Source organism: Ambystoma mexicanum, chromosome 12 (genome assembly GCF_040938575.1).
Source record: "Ambystoma mexicanum isolate Mex_15411 chromosome 12, UKY_AmexF1_1, whole genome shotgun sequence".
Lineage (NCBI taxonomy): Eukaryota > Metazoa > Chordata > Amphibia > Caudata > Ambystomatidae > Ambystoma > Ambystoma mexicanum.
In genome coordinates, this window is record NC_090936.1 from 98,289,298 (window position 1) to 98,313,169 (window position 23,872).

Below are 23,872 nucleotides of genomic sequence, written 5' to 3' on the forward strand. Positions count from 1 at the left end.
TGTACCCAACCCTGCGTGGTCACACTGTTGAAACCTAAATTGCTAAATATTGCTCGCCTGTCCTTGTTGTAATGTCAAGCATGTTAAATAAAGGTTTTTTAAAAAAAGAAATCCATCTTAACAGGCATAGAAAAAGACCTTCAATCGTTCTCCTGTGGAGAAGAGCTCTGGATAGCCAAATCAACTCCTGTGACTGGTAGCAACATGGGAGGAAACGTTTGTTGGTTCTGCTGAAGTAAGTCCATTATGCTAGAATCTCTCGTGCACTGAGAGCTTCCTGTCAAATCAAGTGATATGGGACAGAGCGAGGGCCAGTGCAGCAATATTGCAAAACTAGGTGACTGTCTCAGGGCCACTAAGAGAGGTGCAAACAGGGGCAACATTTTGTCCCTTAAATCATTAAATCTGTCCCCTTGAAAGGCAGTCTTTATTTCTAATAGTGTGAACTTAATACCTTCTAAGGACTCCTATGTTTGCAGTTAAGTGACAGTGAGATTACATTATTTGCCCAGCATCACACGTCAGAGGCTTGTTGCACACGTAGTGTAGCGGAAGAATTCTTCCTGCTAATGTACCCGGTTGGTTGGTGATGAAATACAACCAGCACGTTCAATTAGCGGAAAGATAGGATGCCCAAAAATGAGTTCTGTGACAATCAAAGAGAGCTGATGGCAAGCGGTGACACGGGCTGCACAGACTGGAGCTGGTCAAAGAGAAAGCAAAGGGTTAACACGTTGCAGTCCGTAGCAAAGATGACCAGTAGTTTGCAGATATGAGACACTAACCTTAAGTCTAATACCCAGGGAGCCAATGATAGTCAATTGACAGAGTACAGCCACCGGGATTGTCTGGTAACAAGAAACCCCACTAAATTATGAAAGCACTAGGGAATGAGGTACAACCAATGAGCATTAACAATGAGAGCTTACCACAGTGATGTCCTATCTGGGCACGGACAGGGACAGCAAAGATGATGTTGTCTGGACAGACTCTGAAACAATTGGCAAGAAGACAGTCCACAACAACCTACCCCGATGGCACGAGGATGCCTAGGGGTAGACACAGGCAGTCTCTACTCCGTGTACCCTTATAGAAGTGTTCCAGGGAGTTGGGAATCCACAAGGTATCCTAGTGAAGGCAATCCAAGACAGTATGTAGACAAAATCCAAGAGCAAATAAACAAATCCGAGGTGTAGGCAAAAACAGGTCGAGTTCGTTCCGAGATCAAGCAGGGGCGGGTGGCAATCCAAATGGCAAAAACAGGTCGAGTTTGTACCACGTTCAAGCAGGGGCGGGCAGCAATCCAAAACAGAACATAGGCAGAGCACAATCCAGGGACGGTCCGGGTCAGGTTAAGGATCGGGCAGCATGAAAAACAAAACATAGTCAAAAGGAGTCCGTAGGCGAGCTGAGTCGGAATTCAGGAAATCCAAAAGCAGTCAACTAGGGACAAGACGGATCAAGGGAGGGAATGGGAATTCATGTAGAAAGAACAACAACAAGAAGTTTGCAACGCCACTGGTACAAAATCAGAAGCACCGGAATAGCGCGAAGGAGACACTTTTAAATGTGCCACATGACTGCTGCGAGCGTTGCACGTCGTCAGAGGAAGGACCAGGATGTGTGAGCAGGACGCCAGCGTTGCCATGCCAACTTCCAGACACCTGGCAGTAGAGTCCCTAAAGGGCCAGCATCACGCCGCCTGGTGTATGCAGCATGAATGGGAGACAAGGGTCTGGTCAGAGCATGTCGCTTCCTAGTCCCTATTGCTACAGAGTGCTGAAGCCTGACATCATACACATTTGGTTAAGGAGTGAAGCTGGAATTTGAACCTTAGGCACTTGACCACACACGTTCCGAGCTCCACTTGTTGAAAATATTATGTTTTGGCTTTGAGGAACTACAATAAAACTGTCTTATCAGGTTTACTTGCAAAATAGACAAATCACATTGGAAAGCACCTGACAATATCTAAATCGCAATAGCAACATGTTAAGCCCAAAAGAATTACATCCTGAATGGAAAACTACAAGTTCAAGAATGCAAAATAATGTGAGCCTGAAAAATCTGTTTTACACCACTATAGTTTCAGCACTTAAAGACACTCACTAAAAGAAATAGTTTATATGGTCACCCGAGTGTAGAGAATATTTGTCAGAAACATTCACCTTGGGGTGCTGTTGAGCAGCCGAGGAAAATGGCTGCCTAGTCCGAGAGCTCCGCTCCTGCCCACCAGTATCTGCTGAATATCGGTGCTAATCCTCAGGATATTGCACCAATACTACCACGATTCTTGTTTGGACACTCTTTCCCTTGTGTGGTCGAAGTTTGAAAGGATTTCGCTGCTTGGAACTGGCATTGACAACAACTGGGCCTGCATCGCCGCGCGGCCTCCCTGCCATGGCCGCTCGCGCCGGGTGGCGCCGCCTTCCCCGATCCTTGAGCGCCGTCGTCTGTGGGCTCCCTGTGGCGGCTCCTTCCCGGAACGATCCGCTCCCCTGCCGGGCCCTGTGGAGCGGGACTCTTCGCCGCCTGTCGGCCGCGGCGGGCTGGGGGGGAGCCCCCCTGCGCCTACGCATAGACGCGGCCCCCTTCGGTTGCTGAGGCGGGACCGCTCACGCTGCACTACGCGCTGCTTCTGAGACACCGCACGAGGAGTGGCTCTTCCCCCAGCAAAGACTGCTGCTTCTGCCGGTGGCGGTCGCCGGACACAGCCGCTGCCCTCCCGTCTAACCCGGCGGCCCTCTGCTGAAGCGGACCCACAGCCCCCACCAAGATCCTGCCAATACAGCCCCTGTGCACTCCCGGGCTGGGTGCCGCTGGGCCGCCACGTGACTCCGTGGTCTGCTGATCGCGGCACCTGCCTCCGACCAGTTGCGGCCCCCGCCCTTCATTGACCCCGGATCTGGGCCTGGCTCCGGCGGGCAAAGTGCAGCCTCCTCGGTAAACATACGGGCCCAGCCGCCCTGGAGGCTACAAGGTGGGTGTAGTGACCTAAACTTCGCCCCTCCACCTAAGGGGGGGCCCTTGAACTACCCAGCTACCCACTCCCCATTTGGAGGAACGACTCCACAGAAGCTTCCCTGCTCCCCCCCGGAATCTCTCTGCCCAGGACACGCTGTACCCCCATGCTGCAGCCACTGGAGCCTGGGATTCACCTCCCCTTGGCCACCATTTACGTTTGGTAAGAATAGCATCCAGCCTGGCCTCGCCCCATGAGGCTCTTAATATCCATGTGCCGTGCTTCGCCTGATTTGGAACTGTGACGTTGTGGGGGCCACCGCCGGGCGAGTTCTCCACTCTAGAAAAGGGCACACCAGCGGGTGTACGGCCCCATTCCTGTCTCCCTAACGCCTCATTGTCCTGTACACCCAAGCATACCTCGAAGAGACTTTGATTGCACAGAGCTCATTGAACCCAGCGTCCTGCGCTCCCCTGGCTCCTCTCTTCCTGCGGCGGCCCCGCCATCGATGCTGCGCTGCATGCGGACCTCCCCCGCTCTGCCTGGTCAATACTAATCCTACTGCGCTGGAGCTACTTACGGGCTGAGCCTCTGTCCGCCCCTCGGAGACCCACTCTCCAGCCATCATTAACCCTGGCAAATCAGTCGCTGTTCCTGCCACAGCAATGCCCAGCAAGGCGCAGGCTGTCACTAAAGTAGGCGCTATGGACAGGTTTGCCAGGGCGGCGCCTGGTTCTGACCAGGCGTCCTCTTCTGCGACACATGAGGATGGTGGAGTCCTGCCGGTCCACCCGCAACGAGACCTATCTCTGATGATGGAATCTATGGCGAAAAACTTTGCTGCCTTCCATGAAAAGCTGGACGACATCAATGCGAATGTAGCCTCCCTGAAAGCAAAAATCGACCAGCATGGTGCCAGGATCACCCAGGCGGAGCAAAGAATAGGTACTAATGAAGACTGCGTTCATGCCCTACAAAACACAGTCACGGAGCTCGTCCGAGACATGAAACAGGTCAAAGCTAAGTGCGATGACCTTGAATCGAGGTCCCGAAGAAATAACATTCGCATAGTAGTGGTTCCTGAAGCTGCACTGAAGGGCCGCATGGAGCCGGCGGTTGAAAAACTCATCAAAGACCTCCTTGACAACCCCGAGCTCTCACCATTCTTCACAGGAGAAAAAGCACATGGCTCCCTGGCACCGCGGCCTAAACTTTCTATTCAACGGTACATGACAGTTCCTCAAGAATAGATCTGTTCCTCTTGTCTGGTAACCATGTGGGTAGGGTTTTAGATGTCAGGATCCTCGCACGCACGCTATCTGACTACTCCCCTGTGCTCCTACAGATCCAACTTGGCAACACAATGTCGTCACGACCCACCTGGTGCTTTAAATCTGCCGCCCTAGCTGACATTGGGCCTCATTACGACCCAGGCGGTAAGTTACCGCCTGGGTCGTACCTTTACCACCATGGCGTAAACTACGTTTACGCCATGGTGGTTGGCGGACTTACCGCCCCATTCCGAGGTCGGCGGGGCGGTAAGTCCCCAATCCCCATTTACCCTTCCCCATTCCCATTTTTGCCCCATAGGGCATAATGGGAGTGGGGAAGGCGTTAATTACGCCACCGTAAATTACGGTGGCGTAATTAACTCCATGGTCCCTTAGCGCCATGGATTTTAACACCTGCTAAAAGCAGGTGTTAAAAGCGCCATGGCGCTAAGGGACCTCGTAGTTGGCGGTAAGGGGTCGGCGCAGCTAACGCTGGCGTTAACCCCTTACCGCCAGGGTCGTAATGAGGCCCATTGTCTTTAAAGCCGAGATCCTAGCGGACATAGCCACATTCTTTGAAAATAACAGAGCGTCTGACACACCTGAAGGGATCAGATGGGAGGCATTTAAGGTTTACATCAGAGGGATGTGCATCTCTAGGGAAGCTGGAGTCCTGAAATCTATAAGGCAAGCCCTAAACAACTCTGAAATCAAGCTTAAAGCCCTAGAACAGGAGTACCTCTCCCCACCGACCCCAGTAACCCTAGCTAAGATCAGAACAGAACTGGAACTTGAGTGAGGTGCAATATTAGCTCGCCCAGTTGCTGCCCGCAAATATGGGGAGGGAGACAGACCGGGTAGAACCCTGGCCAGGTTGGTGCGGGCGGAGGGTGGTAAGACCCGAATTGATAGCATTATAGACGAAAAAGGGTTAAGGCACTGGTCGGACCAATCCATTCTAGACACATTCGCCAGCTTTTATGACAATTTATATGGTCCCCAGCCTGAACACTCAGCCCAGGACTTGGATGACCTGCTGGAAAGCATTCCTATGAACCTTATCTCCCAGGACACCAGGGAACGACTTGACACTCCATTCACCTTGGATGAGATAGTCCAGGTGATTTCAGACCTTCCCAAAAACAAGGCTCCTGGCCCAGATGGGCTCACCTCTGAGTTCTATCAGGGGCACAAGGCCATACTAGCACCTGCTTTACACGGGGTCTGGGCCGAATCACTTCGATTAAACATCCTCCCCCCCTCCTTAAGAGAAGCCTTAATAACAGTCCTCCCCAAACCTGGGAAACCCTCAGGCGAGTGCGGGTCCTACAGGCCCCTATCCTTTATTAACACTGACATGAAAATCTTTGCCAGGATAATCGCAAACAGGTTTCTCCCATTCATGCCCCATATGGTCCACGCTGACCAAAGTGGATTCGTTTCCAGTTGATCCACGGCACTTAACATCCGCCGCCTATTTAACGTGATGTCCAAAATTGATCCGAACGCTGATGCAGTGGCGGTAACACTAGACACCCAAAAAGCTTTTGATATGGTCTCATGGCAATACCTATGGGCCGTGCTGGAGAAAATGTGAGTTGGACCAAATATGATCTCCTATATAAAACTTCTATACACGGGTCCACTAGCCAGGGTGCTTGTAAACTCTGTTCCCTCCTCTCCTTTCACGCTACACCGAGGTACTCGCCAGGGATGCACATTCTCCCCCATCCTTTTTGCACTCGCTATCGAACCCATGGCTGATCATATAAGAGGGCGTCACATCAATAAAGGCATTTGGTTACAGGACACGCCGGAAATCGTCTCACTTTACGCGGATGACGTACTCTTGCACGTCAGAAACCCCTCAACATACCTAGACCCGATCATCCGCAAAATTACCAAATTACGCACGTACTCTGGTTTCACCATCAACTATTCTAAATCAGAAATCTTCCCTCTTACTATAGCAACTCAACAACCGGCATGTGAGTACCCCCTATGCTGGTCCCCGGGTGGTATCAGGTATCTCGGGGTGCAAGTGTCGCTAACCAAAGCGGACAACTACGAAGCTATGGCACAGCTCGTCGTGTCCAAGTTCTCCAAATGGCAGAATCTACTGCTATCCCTTGCGGGCAGACTCTCCCTAATAAAGATGATAGTGGTCCACAAGCTCCTTTACATCTTCGCTAACGTACCAGTCTGGCCCGGGAAGCAATACTTTAAGAGGCTCCACTCGGAGTGCGCCCAATTTCTCTGGCACTCTGGTTCGGTCTGCAAGAAGTGGCAACACATGACTTTACCCTATGATAAAGGGGGGCTCACAGCCCCAGACCTCCATCTGTACTGGAACGCGGCACAGGCCCAACATGCCACCCATTGGTACACGTTCCACAATCCGCCCCCGCATGTAAAACTTGAGAAACTGGCTGGGGGTGGGACCAACATCATGACCTTATAACTGCACCGCACATTCCAAACAGACACCCAGGCCGACCCGGTGGCCACCACGATCAGGGCTTGGAATAGCATCCTGCGCCCCGAGCAAGAGCAACACCCATACTATAAGTGGCTTCCCATATGGCAAATTCCCGGACTTCCCCCCACACACGACCAACACCTCTTGCGACACTGGGAAAATCTGGGCTATCAAGCCCTAACTGACCTCTTCCCCGATGGTACGTTTGTTATCCCTCAAACATGGCAACCAGAACACTCCTACTCTCTGCTCGAGGTGCTACAGTACTACAGGCTTAGAGCAGCGGTACAAGCTATGTGGCCCTCGTACCCAGACGAACCCGCAGACTCAGCTGAACTCCAATATATAGCAAACTCCGCAGGCGGCAGGGGCATAATAACCACTTTGTACAAAATGCAGCTGGAGAAAATAGTGGACACGTCTCTCAAACCACGAGAAGCATGGGCTAGGGAGCTTGAAAGGGAAATAACTGATGAAATGTGGACCAAAATGTGTGCACACACGCGCAAAGTCTCCCTTAGCGCCAGATTCCGCTGCATACAATTCAAACTCCTCAACAGGCTCTATTACACACCGTACAGAGTAGCGAAATTTACACGCACCCCGACTCACACATGCCCTAAATGCAAATCCAGCGAAGCAGATCACATACACATGTTCTGGTCCTGCACTGCGCTAAACACGTTTTGGGTGGCCGTGGCGGAGGCGCTCTCCGAAATAATTGGTTCCCCGGTGGATCTGGACCCACTAGCCCTGTTGTTTGGTATCTGGGTTGGGGAAAATGTAAGGAACATGTCAAAATTCTTAAATATAAGTGCCATCGTTGCCAAAAGATGTATATTGCATTGCTGGAAGTGCCATAACCCCCCCCCCCCTCATTATGTGGCTGAAAGCCCTTACCTGGGTAAAAATGTGTGAAGAAGAATACACCGGGTCCCTACCAATGTCATCACGCCCCAAAAACGTGTGGTCAGAATTCTGTAGCTACCTGAACAATAGAGACGAAGTGGAATGGAGGTCTACCCCCCCACCAGCACAGCCCAACATACCATGTAAAGTGTGACTCTCCTTCCTTTTTTCTTTTTGCGCCTCTCCAAGCCGTCAACGGTCCCCAACCTGGGATGTCGGATATAGTCACGTTGTACTGCCTTTGAATGATGTTATGTTGCTTGCTTATTGCTATGTAATCTGTGCTGTGCCTGTCTTAACTTTCTGCCAATAAACAAAAGTAAAAAAAAAAAGAAACATTCACCTCAGTCTTATGCATGATGTTAAGAAAACTTGACTAGCTGCATTAAAACAAATCTATCTTTTTTTTCACGTGAAGCTAGTAGACATCATGGATATAAACCAGGCTTGTAATGACCCATCGGCAAAAGAGCAATGCCCAAAAGGCAGAGCCAACATGACAGTGCGGGACAGTTTTTTGGAGCTTATGTGGGTCACTTTTATGATTCAGCACACTTCACAGCTGGTAGTTTTAAACAATATTACTGGACAAACCCATTTAAAAAGGCCCTTTTCAAATATATATTTTTGCAGAAGATACATTCCTAAACACTCTTAGTATGTTCAGAAAAGCCACAAATATTGTCTCACGAATTAGGGCCACTTATTGCTTTGGTGCTAGAGGGGATTTGTGTGTCCCAGCCTCGACCCTGGAATATACTGATCTCTAAAAGGAGGTTTTAATGTATTGTTCACTTTAATTGTCTTGGAAGAAGACACAGATTTGGTAGGTAACTGGAGCCAAGTAATTGCCCTTGTAAAGGTGCTGGTCACGTGGACCCAGACGCTGTTGGGTGAGCGGGTCCCTTTAGATATGGTTCAGAATTCTGTGGGGAGGGTCTAAAGCCAGATTATCCAAATGGTATTGCGTGCCAGGGTTGCAGAGTAGGGGGTTCAGAGGCTAGGATAACCAGCTCTGACGTCAATTAGCACCATAGGGCAAATAACAATGAAAATGAAAAATAAGAGAATGGGGTGACTTTTTATTCTTCAACAACCAGTAGTTCTGTGAAAGTGGATCTGAATGTTTTAAATGGTCTCCATTTTAATTTTTGTATTGTGTATTACTTTTGATGTCATCCCACTGTAATGGTCGCAAACATCAATAAAGAAAGAGTTTGAAACTGTGGCATATGCATTAACCAAATGTGTGTGTTTGCTTATAACTGCTCATTTCACATAGGGGAAGCGGATGCTTTTGAAATTCGTGTAACAAAATTGTGGATTTGCAACAGAGTACACGTGCACTAGTGATCACTTATCAAAATTAAGAGAGGTTATATTCATAAAGCAGTGCAAGCAGCAGTCCTACTCCCGCCAACCTATCCACACAGGTTGGTACTGGTACAATGATTTGATGAGAAAAGGGGGTGGAATTGCGCTTTACAACATTACACTGAACAACTGCAATAATAGTTCGATATTTTAATTGGATCAGGAACAGCCGACACGTGTTTCGACACACAGGTCATCTTCAAGGCATGCATAAATAGGGATAACAAGTTCTCGATGGACTCCTAATGGAGACTAGCCTGTACCCAAGTAGTCGTGCAAAAATCACTGGATTATCCCGTCATATCAGGACGCCACTCGATTTGACGAGCGATATATTTGATTGAGCCATTTCGGTGCGATTTGTTCTCCTCGTGATTTTTGCACGACTACTCATCAAATCATTGCTTTTGAAATTCGGATGGATGTTTTCTGTTTCTTGTGTTTCAAATCACTCGCTTCTGAAAACAACTCATAACATGTGACTAGATGGCGTGAGGATGCATAAGCGGAAGATGATACCAAATGAAGTAGTGATGTGCAAGTGGGAGATGTTACTCTGCTATTAAAGTGTTACTTGTACAAGGTCATGAGGCCTTGATTGCTTTCATTGCAATGGAATGAAACAAGCCGGCAGAGTATCCCCATCATTGAGAGTGAACCCTTGTGCAAATAAAGCAGACCAATTTAGGTATTATTATATGATAAATGCCCTCTTCAATACTCAGTGAGTTGTTTTACACCATAAAACCTTCACATTTGTATACTTTCAGGCTGCCTATGGATATGTCCTGATTTTGGTTTATGGCAGCGCCTAGGACAACAACATTACAGCACAAAAACCGGAGTCTGTATTATTATGATCAGAATGACCCACAGTGGATGTTGCGGCTGGTGTATTGCTTTTTCCGCAAAACACTGGATATTTCTTTGGGTACAAAGGGAGGCAGTTATAAATGCTACCTGAACGGCCCTTCCTTGGTGTTGTGTGTTATCTATAGCAGATGTGTCTGCTTCACTCAATCTGAAAATCACTCTATTTGTGGTAGGAGCACACATTGATTCTGTAAATGTTGGGGTGCTATGATGCTCCGATTTATTAGGATATCATAATTTATACTTACTTATTTGACATTTTCAGCAGGCCAATAGACAATGTACACTTTGAATTGGGTCTTTATTGTAAAGTGGATATTTTGTGTAATGGTACCATTTACCCACCCTTGGTGCAACAGGTATCCTTTACACCAGGGGTATTTCCTTTTCATCTCAGGAAAAACCTTTAGCTACTCCTTCCCAACACACTTTATTGCTACCTGTTGCTATTTGACACAGACTACTTTTACTCCTACATTGCAGCTGAGGAGGTTCCATGGGCCAGAATTCCCACTTGTTTTGTACTCCAGACCAGGGAGCCATCCCAGAGCACTTATAACAAACTGGCTCTGCCCTTCAGGATTCTTTATTTGCTAGATGTCATGGTGAATGACCCAATCCCGTAGGAGTCCTGCTGAAGGACCTAACAGAATTTGGCAGATGGGGCACACGCTCCTTGAATGTGCCCAAATGCTTCAAATAAACATTATGACCATTTGCACTGTCATCCAAAGCAATCCCCATGGCCCCAGGCAATATTCCAGAGTCATTTGCGAAAGCCTTCATCCAGGCCTTGTGCGCGTGTCATTTTGGCTTGTTTGCAGCTAGTCATTCGAAAAGCCTTCCACCTCCGTACACAACATAGATTAACTGTAAAACACATGCCTTACCCTCCATGCAATTTGGAGAAGCCCCTGGCATTTTGTTTAGCTGTTTAACTTTCATCCAATCCCTTTCTTTCACAATGTGGGCGTATGTGCCACACTTCTCATTGAATTTGAATTGAGTATATGTGTGGATTTAGCTTCGTTGATGGCCTGGCCTCTTGTGAGTTTGAATGGAGTAAACTCCTGTGGTGGTATGTGCGGTTGCTCTGTAGATGGCTACAGCATCCTGGAATATGTCACTGACTTTCTTATGTTGCGGCCCAGCTGTTCTCATGTAGCCCCTGAGAGATATTTTATTCATCTCAATCTGGGCATTTCCTCTTGTATGTTAAAGGGGATGATCTGTAGTGCTTTATCCTATAACATTTCATGTTAGAGGCCATAACTTTTGATCTGACTTAGATCCGTCTATCACATATATACAAGTTGTTACAGTCCGAGCCTATTGAGCCTGCAATCCATGCTCATCATCAGAGCCCTTCACCGCGATACTCGAACAACAATCCACAAAAAGGGACTTCCGCCTCCGCTCAGGTCCCTACCAACATACACGTGTCAAAACAATTCCAACAGCGACATTAATTACAGATGATACCTTCCTCCACCTGCATATATGAACCCCCCCCCCACTCAACACATTACCTGTTATGTAGACCACACTTACGTTCTTTTGGGTCTATCGATGCTGCTCGGCCGCTGGCTCCCCATTAACCCCTCGTCTCACCCCTCTGAACTGCGTGGACACCTTGATGACTGCGGTTGGGATCAATTTCTCAAGTCGGCTCCTGACGGCCTATCTTCAGTTGCACTGACCGGTTATCTTGCAATTCCTGCAAGGGTCCTGCAGCCTTCTGGGTCCGATGGCTAAGGAGGCAGCGTCAGGCCGGTCTGGCGCCACACCTGATCTCGGTGGGACCTCCAACTTGTTAGGGGCAGGCCCCCTGGTGAGAGTCTGTGGAAAGCCTAACTCCTTCCCTTTGTTCTAATAAAAAATGCCAGGTCCATCCAAGAGGCAAGGAATTACTGCAGTTTATTATAACAAACATGCCACAGGGATCAAATACCTGGAAGAACATCCACAAAGCTCTCAACGGACCTTGGCTCGCAGGTAAGTTTTGTTATGACCTGACATCACAATTAGCATCATCCTCAGGAACCGTATCAAAAACCTATCTTCACTCGGGATAAGCTGGGGAGTGGTAGGTCCCATATAGGAACAAATGAAGGTGCTATGTTATTGGCCTGTGTGATGTCAGGTGGTACATTTAGCAATTCCCCAAAAAATTTTACTTCAATTTTGTTACAGTGAGTAAGCCTCGTGATTGGTCGATGACCCCCACTGTACACCCGGAGGGTCCTTGGCTATGATTGGATGGCCAGGAGCCCCCTGAGTCTGGGACTTACTCTGTTCCCAGCAGTGGAACACCTGTGAATAGTGCCTTGTGTAATTATGTATCAGTGAGGTGCAACTATGTGTCAGCATCATGGTGGTGTGTAGCCCGCAGCTGTAATGAGCGCACTCCGGTTCCCAATGCAGTGCTGTAGCATGACTGTAACAATATTGTTGTAGCTATTGTCTGGATGACGGAACAGGTTGCTCTTCTCAGGCCCCAATCTTGGCAGCCCCTCAGCCAGATCACATGCTCGGAGACCATGTCTGTGAGCCCAGGACCTCTGAATTGTTCTGTATTTTGTCGGGCAGCTCACCTCTCCTGCAGCCGGTGTTACTTGGGTTCAGAAGAGGAATGTTATTTGCAACATTGCGACCTTGGTGACGGCTTTGCTCCTGCCACAGTAATTCTGCTTGTGCATAATTCTGTGAGGCTTGGGGTCCCCTTCCTAAGCCGATCGCTGCCTGCTGGATTTCCTAAGCCATGGTCTGGCTTCTGTTGTGCACGTTTTCTTATAGTCTGTATGTAAGTGCATTATGACTGTCAGGTCCCTTGCGTGCTCCTGCCATACCATAGGGTTATTTTCGTATGAGCATCTGCAAGCATTTCCATGAACTCTTCTTGCTTCTTGCGTTAATGCGGTGCGGATAATGGCAAAATAATAAAAATGCAGACATTATGTATATGTCACTGTCCTCTAACTATAGAGCTGTATACCTGTGTTCTTTGTGTAGTTGGGTATGTGTGCGTATGCCCATGTTGTGCGAATAGTACGTGTGCTTCATGTCTAACGTAGATAAGTCGTTGTGGTGTCTCTAACGACAAGTGGCTTGGTGTCTTACGGCTTAGTCGAGTCTTTCCATGTAACTGTCTCCAGCTACGTCTTGTGTCTCCTCGTTCACTCTCGGTAGGATTCACACTACTGCTGGGTTGTAGGGTCTGATGGGAGGGTATCTCTTGTGATGATTATTCATCATGGGAGCAGTAGGAATGGGTGCAAGCTCATATGAATGACGGCCATATTGTTGCAGGTTCTTCTTCTGGTTAAAGGATCTTCTGGGACGGAGGGCACATTCTGATTCTCCCTCTTCAACCCCTTTATCAGAGAACAGGTATTTAGGAAAAGGTAATGTTAAAATAACACTTATAAAGACAGCATACACCTTCAAAGGGTATCACAGTGCTGAACAAGAGAAACCATCAGAGCAAGGGAAGCTCAAAATATAATGCCCAAAAATACAGAGCCTTCCCCGCTGCCTCAATAGGAAACCCAGAATCACGGTGGAAACAGAAAAGTCTTTATTTTGCGCCTGAAGTTTAATTGGTTTCAAATGCCACGAAGGGCCACAGGCAGGGAGTTCCAGAGCTTCGACTCCTACTGGAAAATGAACATCCCCCCATTTTTCTAGCCTAAATTTGGGGGTACTGAGGATATCCTCTAAGGCTGAGCAAAGTATTCAGGATGGTTGATACTTTTGGAGCTTACTACTCAGAACACCTGCGGGGGCCATGTGATTTTACCAAATTAAATTACGGAGAATCATTTTACAACAAAACGTTTATAATGAAAAAATATCTAATTATCTTTAATATTTTTATTTGGGGGGGTTCCCCTGCCCAATCACCCCTCTCCCAAATATATACATTCTTTTTAAAAAGATCTTTTTTCATTATTATTGTTTCATTATTAAAGTAATTCTCTGTTTTATAGTTGTTAAAATCATTGGATACCCACCTGAGGCCGTATTGTAAAAGACTTTGTGGGTAATACAGAGAGCCTTATATTGAATGCCTTGGTCAACGGGTAAGCAACGTAAGGCATGGAGGGCAGGCGAAATATGCTCTCTGCGGCCTACATTCAGCAGCAACCTAGCAGCTGTATTTTGTAGCCTCTGAAGTCTATCAATAGATGATTTAGGCAATCCTATATGGATAGCATTACACAAATCCAATCTGCTTGAAATAAAGGCATTTACCAGTTGGATCGTATGTGGGAAGGTAAAATAATCCAGGAGTCTCTTTAGAGAGCGCTGATGAAAGAAGCAAGTGCTAGAGACACAGGAGATTTGGGTGTCAAGAGATAGCCACGTATCTAGCCACACCCCTAAATTCCTGGCCTTCAAAACAGGGGTTGGATGAGAAGGAGGAGGGCCAAAACTGGGGAAGCCATAATAGCATTAGAGGATCTTCGCGTAAAGGGGGCCCTAAATGGGAAGAAGCAGAGGTACAGATCAACAATTTGTTTTTTTGTATATTGAATTTCAGATGATTTTGATGCATCCACCAACTGACTAGACAAGCTCTAACATTAGTCCCTTGGGAAACTTCAATCTCTCCCACCTGAAAAATTGCTTGTGTGTCATCGGCTTAGTTCTAAAACATAAATCCGAATCACCTAATAAGATCTACTAAAGATTTCATAAATAGGTTAAACAAAAGCGGATCAGGGAGGAACCCTAAGGAACAATGCATGTAACCGGCTTAATAGAGGATTCAAAAGATGGAAAACCGCAGCCTGGGTTCTATGCATCAAAAAGGAAGATAGTCCAATCTGATGAATCTAGCGAGCTCGTCACTACTTCCCACAGGAGAAATCCCCCCTCATGTGGCCAGGGAAGGGCAGAAGCTACCTGACTCTGACCCTGGGGGTGGCTATTTATCGGAGGAACACATGGGGCAGGACAACCTTCAGGAAGGTGAAGTGAGCCCGCTGGATTCAGAACAGGTGAACCTGCACTCCTTGGTAACACCCATTTACTTTTTCCCCCATTCTAGTATGACATATTGTGGTGTGGATAAAGAATCTCTACTATTTACTGAACACTGACCTTATGTACGTCCCTTCCCCTTTTAATAACAATGAAACAACAAGTACTGGAACTTATGCACATCTGCTTTTTATAACACTGAGACAAGGAAGAAGGATGGAGGGATGAAGATCACTAGAAGCGGCAAGCCCATCCCGCATTCTAGTCATTGGAAGATGTTAACAGGTGCTGGGATATTCGAATATGGAACACCTGAACAGAACAAGAAAGCCAGCCGTCCCGACGCTGGTTGAGACACAGGCCGAAACCGAGCTGCAGACTGGAGCAAAGAAGCTGGCAATAACGGTGTCCAAGGAAGTCAGGCAGAAGAGTGTTTGCATGCTGCCATTCCGAGCATCCGAGCAGCAGGAGTGACCGAGTGAAGGAGAAAGCCAAGTGGGAACCTAGAAGCCGAAGAGAGGTGCTCCAAGGTAGCAGATGGACTGTGGAGGAAACAGTGAGATGCAAGGGAAGCCGAAGCTGCCAGGGAAGACCAGTAATCCCAGAGAAGGAGATTGGGATACTGAGGCGCTTCACGACGGATGCCGCATGCTGTTGGTAAAGAGCAAAAACCCACTCAAGGGAGCTGGGACATTTGACACCGTTGGAGAAGGGTCGGTGGCCCGAAATATGAAAGATACAATTACCTGGATACAGAAACAAGTGAATGCTAATGAAGAGTGTGAACCTGGGATTTGGACCCGAATATTGAGAGGACTCAAAAAGCTCTGGCAGGTGAGTAAACCAGGCACTCAGCGAGTCTGGGACTTGCACGCAAGTGAAAAGACGAAAAGCCTTGACAGGAGAGTAAACCAGGCACACAGCGAGTCTGGGCCCCGCACCCAAGTAGTGAAATAAAACCCTGGCAGGAGAGTAAACCAAGGATTGGAGAAAGTGGGCAGAGACCCCCAGGAAGTTCTGAGAAAACAGGGGAAGAACTGCCCCACCCTTTTTGAATTGCAGATCAAAATTGTAGAACCACACCCCTTTCTGAAAAAGGCATCAGGAGTCCATAGAAAGAAATGTAAAATGTTGTGTACATGGAGAAAACTCAAGAGAAGAGCACTGTGGAATATATAAGAAGTGATACTTTGAATAACGAGAAAGATTCTAGGGGAAGGGAAGGCCCTTCACTAGTGGAACTTTATTCATTTTTCTTTTCTGCACCTTAGAGACTTTGGGGGTCATTACGAGTGAGGCGGTAAGGGGTTAACAGCACCGGTAAAGGTGCCAGAGCCGTCAACCCCTTACTGCCTTATTACGAGTCTGCTCGCGGGAACCCGCTAAGGACGCCTGGTTTTACCAGGCGCCCTTAGTGGGTCCCGCGAGCAGACCAGGGTTCTAACAACGGGCCCGTTATTAACGGGCCCGTTGTTAGCACCCTCCCCATTCCCATTGAGCCCTATGGGGGCTTGAATGGGAATGGGTTCCTTGAATGAGGAATTACCGGGCCCTCCAAGGTGGGAATGGCCTGGTAATTCCTCATTCAAGGAACCCGGTACACGGTAAGGGGGTAGCCATGCTGCTACCTACCTCGTAATGACCCCCTTTATATTTGAAACTTTGGAAGGAAGCTGCAGGTGTTCAGCTATTTCAAGTTAAATTCCCCATTTTAAGTTATAGTTTAGTGTGTGAGGGTCAGTTTAGGATTTTGGACACAGGACAGAGTACTCGTTTTGCTTTAGACATCCTGACACAGATGTTCCATAGTTTTGCTGAGGCAGGCAAACCCCTCTTAGAGTCAGGGATAGGTAGAATTTCCCCATCCCCTCTGTTTCTTTTGATAATAAAAGTCTTTGATAAACACCGAAAATGCCACTATGTCCAAGTCTTACTCCTGATCCCTCACATATGGTTTCAGGGGTGGGATCCAGCTCAGCTGACACGAACTGGGGGACCCTCTAATTTGTAAAACTTAGTGAGCGAGCTACCAGTCCATCTGTAACCACTAAAGAGTCCATTGGCTTTGACCTAGCCAGTAGCCAAGAGGAAGTATAACAGGCAGGAGAACGGTAATTCCTCCCCATGGATCTAGTCTTGATGCCCCCGAAAGGAACCTATATAGGATTAACATCTAAATCTGGTTTGGCTTAAACAAATGGTTTAGGTGTCATGGCAGGGCTAGTGGGCTCAAAACAAAGGTATTTGTGCAACACAGACAGAGGCCATGGCCGAAGGCCATATTGTCACGGATTTAAAGATACGGTACACTCCAGACCAGGACTCTTTCCACTGTCCAGGGATGTGGCGCACAATAAATACGCTTTTAAGTTTATTAATGTCAGATTCAGCTTTGAGAAGGCAGCCAACCCGTCTCACACCCGCCACGCCCCCTCCTTGACATACACCCTGTGTCACAATGGACCATGAACCAGGCCGGTGTGTAATAATGAATAATTTATTTATTTTTCAATTCAAATGAAAATCAAACAGATTCAATATGGGGCAGCAATCACCAGTGTGGTGATAATTACGCAACAAAATGATAGGATACACTTCATTTAACTTTCTGACATCAGACAAAGTAATGCAAATATGAATGAAAACCAGATCACCTTTGGGAATACTTTAAATGATACAAAGTTATGCATTCCCCCTGCAACACTCCCTTAAACCCCTTTTTTACCAAGCTTTGTGTGGATGGAGAGGAGTAGCAAGGAGTCAGGTATACTAGGCAACAATCAGATTGAAAATCCGACCTACCACCCCTGAATGGGAGGCCAAAATCGGATTGGAAACCCTTGAAATTGAGCAAAATGGCACTTGGAATTACTGAATAATTATTTTACATGTGCAGTTCAAGGGATAAGACAGAAATCTGTGTGGCTGTACTAAAGAGGCAAGAAAACTTACAAGCAACAAGGCAAGGCTCTTAACAACATGCATACAGGTTATAAAATCGACTTTGGGAAGGAAAAACCATGCAGCAAGAATCACACATGGCAAAATTGCAATTTCCTAGTTTTCACAGGTTTAAAACAAACAAACAGCTTCAGAAATGAGCTAAACAGACAGAATTGAAAACCGGTTTTACTGATGGGGTACAAAGGCACATAACAGGTATGATACTAAAGTGAAAGGGTGACTCTTCATGGGTGATAGGAAGGGATTCTAAATAGGAAAGAAAATCGGATTTTAAAAGGGAAACACTCACAGGCAACTCGGTTTTGTTAGCAGAATGATTTGTTTTACTGCAACCATATTTTAGTGGCTATATTATTAAAGAAAGACACGGTACGCAAGGAGGTTAATTTGCAAGGTTAAACTATTCATACCGTGTTCATTGCTATGGGAAATCAATTAATGTATTCAAAATAGTACTAAAGACTTACACAACAACTGAAATGATTTGGAAAGAATTGCACTAACACATGGATACTAACACGGATTCTTCTAAGAACAGGATGCACAGAGGATTCTAACAAGTTTAAGAATTCACTGGGGTATTTATGGGATTTGTATGGGGTTGGACAGAATACAAGGTAACAGATTGCTATATGCCGCTTGAATTGGGTAGTTTGGACAGCTAACCGGGTCTGTGGAAAGCAAGACAAGGATCTGGTCACTGGATTCTCCTTTAAGGGGACAGCGGGGCAACCGGGGTCTGGTCACAGTGGACAGCGGGTGCTTTAGCTGGGCAAGGACAGGTCTGGTCACTTGATTCTCCCAAAGGGGCCTGAAGCCTTTCCCCATTCGCCCTGAATTATTGGGATTTTTGTAGGGTTTAGTTCTGGATAGTGGTTGTGCCTGGATAGGAGGTCTTGGTGTTACGCTCACCTGGTCTCTGCGGAGGCGTTGGGGCACTGTTGCGGCCCTCCCGGGGGTGAGGTCGCTCGGGTCCAACTTCGCCCTCTGCGCTTATGTGGTGACTGGTGGTGTTAGGTGATGCTGCTCGGGACTGCACCTGTTGATTAGTTTTGGTCGAGCACTCGGTCCTGCTGCTTCTGGCAGGGGCGCTTGTATGATCTGGACCGAGTTCCTTCACTGGTCCCTTGCACGTGGTAGTCCAGTCCTGCTGCGACTAAGCCACTATACTTCAGGTAAGTGTTTCTGTTTGCCTTTGTCTTTCCTCGTCTGTTTTTGTTGTATTGTAAAGTTTGTTGTCTTGTATTGCTGTCTGTTCCACTTTTGATGTTTGCTCTTTTGCTTTCTTCCCTTGCAGGTGAGGTTGCCGGCCTGGCAGAAGATGCAGAGCTCGCAGCGACAGCCGGAGGGAATGAGGAACAAAGGTGCAGCGGTACAGTTGCTGGTAAATTGTTAACTAGGGGGCGCGCTGGGTTCAAATGCGTCACAGCTCTAGGACGGATGTTCTAACCTTGTCTTTCTTCTTCTTCACAGGGTCCGAGTTTGTGGATGCGGAGTGCGGTGCTGCAGCGTCAGGATCAAGATCACTGGATGTCAGGAGATGAGTCTGCAGATGAAGCGATGAAGCACCGGTTTCCTGGAGGTGAGTATGCAGGAGAACGCCTGGTTTCAAAGGTAAGTAAACTGGTCCAAGCGGCAGTGAGCGTCACGTTGCACGCGAGTGCACAGTAACGTGAAGAACCGGCATTAAGGATGGAGCAGCTTGTAGAACTGAGCTTCTGAAGCCACGCCCACCAGGTCCAGCCTGCCTGCCACACCCTGCCAAACCCGATGAGTCAGCACATGAAGACCATGCCTAGCGAGCCACACCCGATGAGTCAGCACTTGAGTATGTTCTCTGGAATAAAGGCTTTCAGCTCCTGGAAAGTTCTTGTAAAATAAAAACACTCCTGCACTGAAATAAAGTGTTCCTGCTCACATCTCTATATGAGCCTGGCACCAAAGGCACCAGGACTGTGTCCAGCCAGGATCCCTGTGTTTATAGTTCCCAAAGGGACATATGTGAGTCAAGTGACCCATTACCCACATCACTAGATGGTGTGGTGTTTGTGTTCTGGGGCCTGTGGCTGTGACAGCACTCTCCCTCAAGGCCCCTCTCATGGGTGGTTTCCCCCCTGGCCCTGGTTTAGTGGGGTTATTGCGGTGGAACTGCCTTATTAATCATGGAGTGTGGACATGCTCACTGGGTTCCCAGGTCCGATCTTGGGGTCCATAACCTTTCCAGTCTATAAGGTAGTATAACTTGGACCAGACCATCTTAGAGTCTAAGATCCTTTTAACTTCTAGGTTCTCCTTCAACTATTTCGGGATCCGGTGGAGTATCGATCCGCGTACCTGGTCTCAATGGTTTTAAGAGGGAGACATGAAACACTGATGGATCCGCAAGTGGGCCGGTCATTCTAATTTCATGGCCGCAGGGTTGATCATAGCCTTGATAGTGTAGAGTCCCAGATATCTGGGACGGAATTCCCCTGGTCCTTTCAGGGTGATATTTTTGGATGCTAACCAAACCTTGTCTCCGACTTGGTAGTTGGGAGCTTCCCTTCGGTGTCGATCTGCAAACTGCTTCTGTTTCTCTTTGGCTTTGGCAAGATGCTCTGCTGTTTCCTTAAAAACCTGGGTGATGGTTTTGTGTAAGGTTGTTACAGCGGGCATTTCTAATGATTTGAGTGGGTCTAAAACGGATGTCCGTGGAGGTCGACCGTACACTATGTAGAATGGGATTTGTCCCGTACTGGTTTGAATGGAGTTGTTATATGCGTATTCTGCTAACTAAAGTATGTCCTTCCAGGTATCCTCAGTTTGTTGCAGCATACACCTTATGTATTGCTCGAGGGTCTGGTTAGTCCATTCGGTCTGGCCGTCGGTTTGGGGGTGATGGCTTGTAGATAACCGGAGGTCGATTTTGGCAATTTTACAACACCTTTTCCAGAATGCAGAGACAAACTGAGTCCCTCGTTCTGATATCAATATTGATGGGAACCCGTGTAGCCAGACAATCTGTTCCAAAAACACGGTAGCCAGAGTAGAAGCAGTTGGGAGACCTTTCAGGGCAATAAAGTGGGCCAATTTTGAAAACAGATCTACGACGACTAAGATGGTATTGTATCCGTTACAGGAGGGAAGGTTTGTAATAAAATCCATTGATAGCGTATGTCAAGGTGCTGGGCGTACTTCTAAAGGACGTAGCAGACCTGTGGGACTTTGTTTTTGGGACTTATGTTGTGCACACGTGCCGCAGGTTGCGATGAACTGGACAATGTCCTTTCGCCAAGTTGGCCACCAGTCATTTTTCTTTATTTTAGCTTGGGATTTGGCTATTCCCGGAAGCCCTTCTACTAATGAATCGTGATAGTTTGCGATGATTTGATTCTGTAATTTCTTATCCGGGATGTACAATCGTCCTTGGTAGTATGGTAGGTTGTCCACGATCGTATACGGGTCAACCTTCCCTAGCCATTCCTGTTGCGCTAGTGGACTCATCAAGTGTTGCAGGTCAGATTTTAAGTTGTCTAGAGTGGTAGTTGCGGCAATCATGCCTTGGATTCGTCCTTCAGGGATGATGGCCATGGGGTCTGGTGTATGATATGATATGATATGATAGTTCATTTATATAGCGTCTATACACAATGTGTTTCAGAGCACTTCAAGGCAAGGGAGGGAACAAGGGAAAATACAACAAAATTCTTACAGGCCATGAACAGTAAGGATGTGAAATTAACTAACGTACTCGGCCTGACGACATTTCAGATAGCGCAAGAGCTAAGACATAGATAAGGAAGGGAGGGGGAGAGTGGGAAGGAAATGGAAACAGACATGCAACTACCGTACTAGGCTTTAAGACATTTCGGCCCTCATTACGACCCAGGCGGTAAGTTACCGCCTGGGCCGTGACTTTACCACCATGGCGTAAACTAAGTTTACGCCATGGTGGTTGGCGGACTTACCGCCCCATTCCGACCTTGGCGGGGCGGTAAGTCCCCAATCCCCATTTACCCTTCCCCGTTCCCATTTTTGCCCCATAAGGCATAATGGGAGTGGGGAAGGTGTTAATTACGCCACCGTAAATTATGGTGGCGTAATTAACTCCATGGTCCCTTAGCGCCATGGATTTTAACACCTGCTAAAAGTCCGCCATGGCGCTAAGGGACCTCGTACTCAGGCGGTAAGGGTCGGCGCTGTTTACGGCGCCGTAAACCCCTTACCGCCTGAGTTGTAATGAGGGCCTTCTTGTAGAGCCAGAGAAAAACAAAAGGTGAGGGAGAGGGGTGCAGAAAGGAAGAGGAAGAACAAAACAAGTGACTATCGTACTAGGCCTGACAACATTTCAGATGGTGCTGGAGGGAGAGGGGAACAGTAAGGGAATGGTGGAGCGACAGACGCGGTCTAGTGAATGTCTCTTCTCCCTCACTCATGCGAGATAAGGTGTCTGCTTTTCCATTGCGTACTCCAGGTCGATAGGTGATGACAAAGTCATATTCCGCAAAGAAGAGAGCCCAGCGGAGTTGGCGTGATGATTGCGCTTTAGCGGTCTTCAGATATTGTAGATTGCGATGATCCGTGATGACGGTGACTGTATGTCTAGCTCCAAGAAGATAATCTCTCCAGGCTTTGAACGCTGCTTTAATTGCTAGCAGTTCTTTATCAGTGATTGCATAATTCAATTCAGGGGCTGAAAACTTGTGAGACCAGAATGCCACGGGATGCAACTGACCTGTTTCGGGGTCTCGTTGTGACAGGACTGCTCCCATTGCTATGTTGGAAGCATCAGTTTCGACCACGTATGGTAGTTCTAGTCGAGGATGCCATAGAATTAGTGCAGTGGTACATGCTTGTTTTAGCACCTGGAAGGCTTTCTCTGCCTCTGCGGACCAATTCAATTCTTTATTTTTCCGTAGCAAAGAGGTGATTGGGTGGACGATCTGGGAGAACCTGGGAATGAACCGGCGATGAAAGTTGGCGTACCCGAGTATACTGTGTACTCCCTTTATGGATGTCGGTGAGGGCCAGTTAAGGATAGCGTGTCCATGTGTATGCCCTGTAGTGTGAAAATAAAGCCGAGGAATTCTACCTCCGTCACATGAAAGTAGCATTTCTCCAATTTGGGATATAGCAGGGTTGCCGCAGTTTCTCCAAAACTGCCCGGACATGGTTGACGTAGTCCTCCTTGGTGGTTGAATAGATAGGAATGTCATCAATATAGACAAGAGCGCAGACCTCCAACAGTTTGCGGAGCAGGTCATTCATGAAAAATGGAACGCCGCCGGGGCATTACATAGTCCATAGGGCATAACCTGATATTCATAAAGGCCATATTTCATGCGAAAGGCTGTCTTCCACTCGTCTCTTTTTCTGACTCTTAATAGATGGTAGGCCCCTCGTAAGTCTAGATGTGTATATATCTGTGAGTTTTTGACTTGATCCAAGAGCTCGGGGAAAGCGGTAATGGTACCGTTTTTTTACCGTGATCTGGTTAAGTGCTCTGTAGTCAATGCAAGTTCTCAGGTCTCCCTCCTTTTTAGGCACAAAAAAGGGGGCGAGGATGCAGGGGACTTGGACGGACAAATGAAGTAATTTGCCAGATACTGATCGAGGTAGGTTTTTAGATGCTGGTTTTCCTGTTCTGTTAGGGCGTAAATCCGGCTGCAGGGAACTTGAGCTCCAGGTACCAGATCAATTTGGCAGTCATACAGTCTGTGCGGAGGTAGGGTGTTCGCTTTCTATTTTTGAAAGACATCTTGGTAATCCAGGTATTCAGGTGGTAGTGAACTGGTGAGGCCCAGTATGGTTTCTTTCTTCGACGAACCTGGGTTGGTAAGACCTTTTAATAAGAATCCCTTGCTATAACAGGTGTCGGCACAATCTTGGGGAAATGTCAGAACTCATTTATGCCTGTCAATCCTGGGATTGTGGGTATCCAGCCAGGGCATTCCCAATATCATCTGGAACTGAGGTGCGCCGATGAGATCGAAGGTGGTGTCCTCTTGGTGACTGTCTGGACACAGAAGCATGACCTTCTCGGTGTAATGCGTCACTGGGCCGGATGATAGCTGA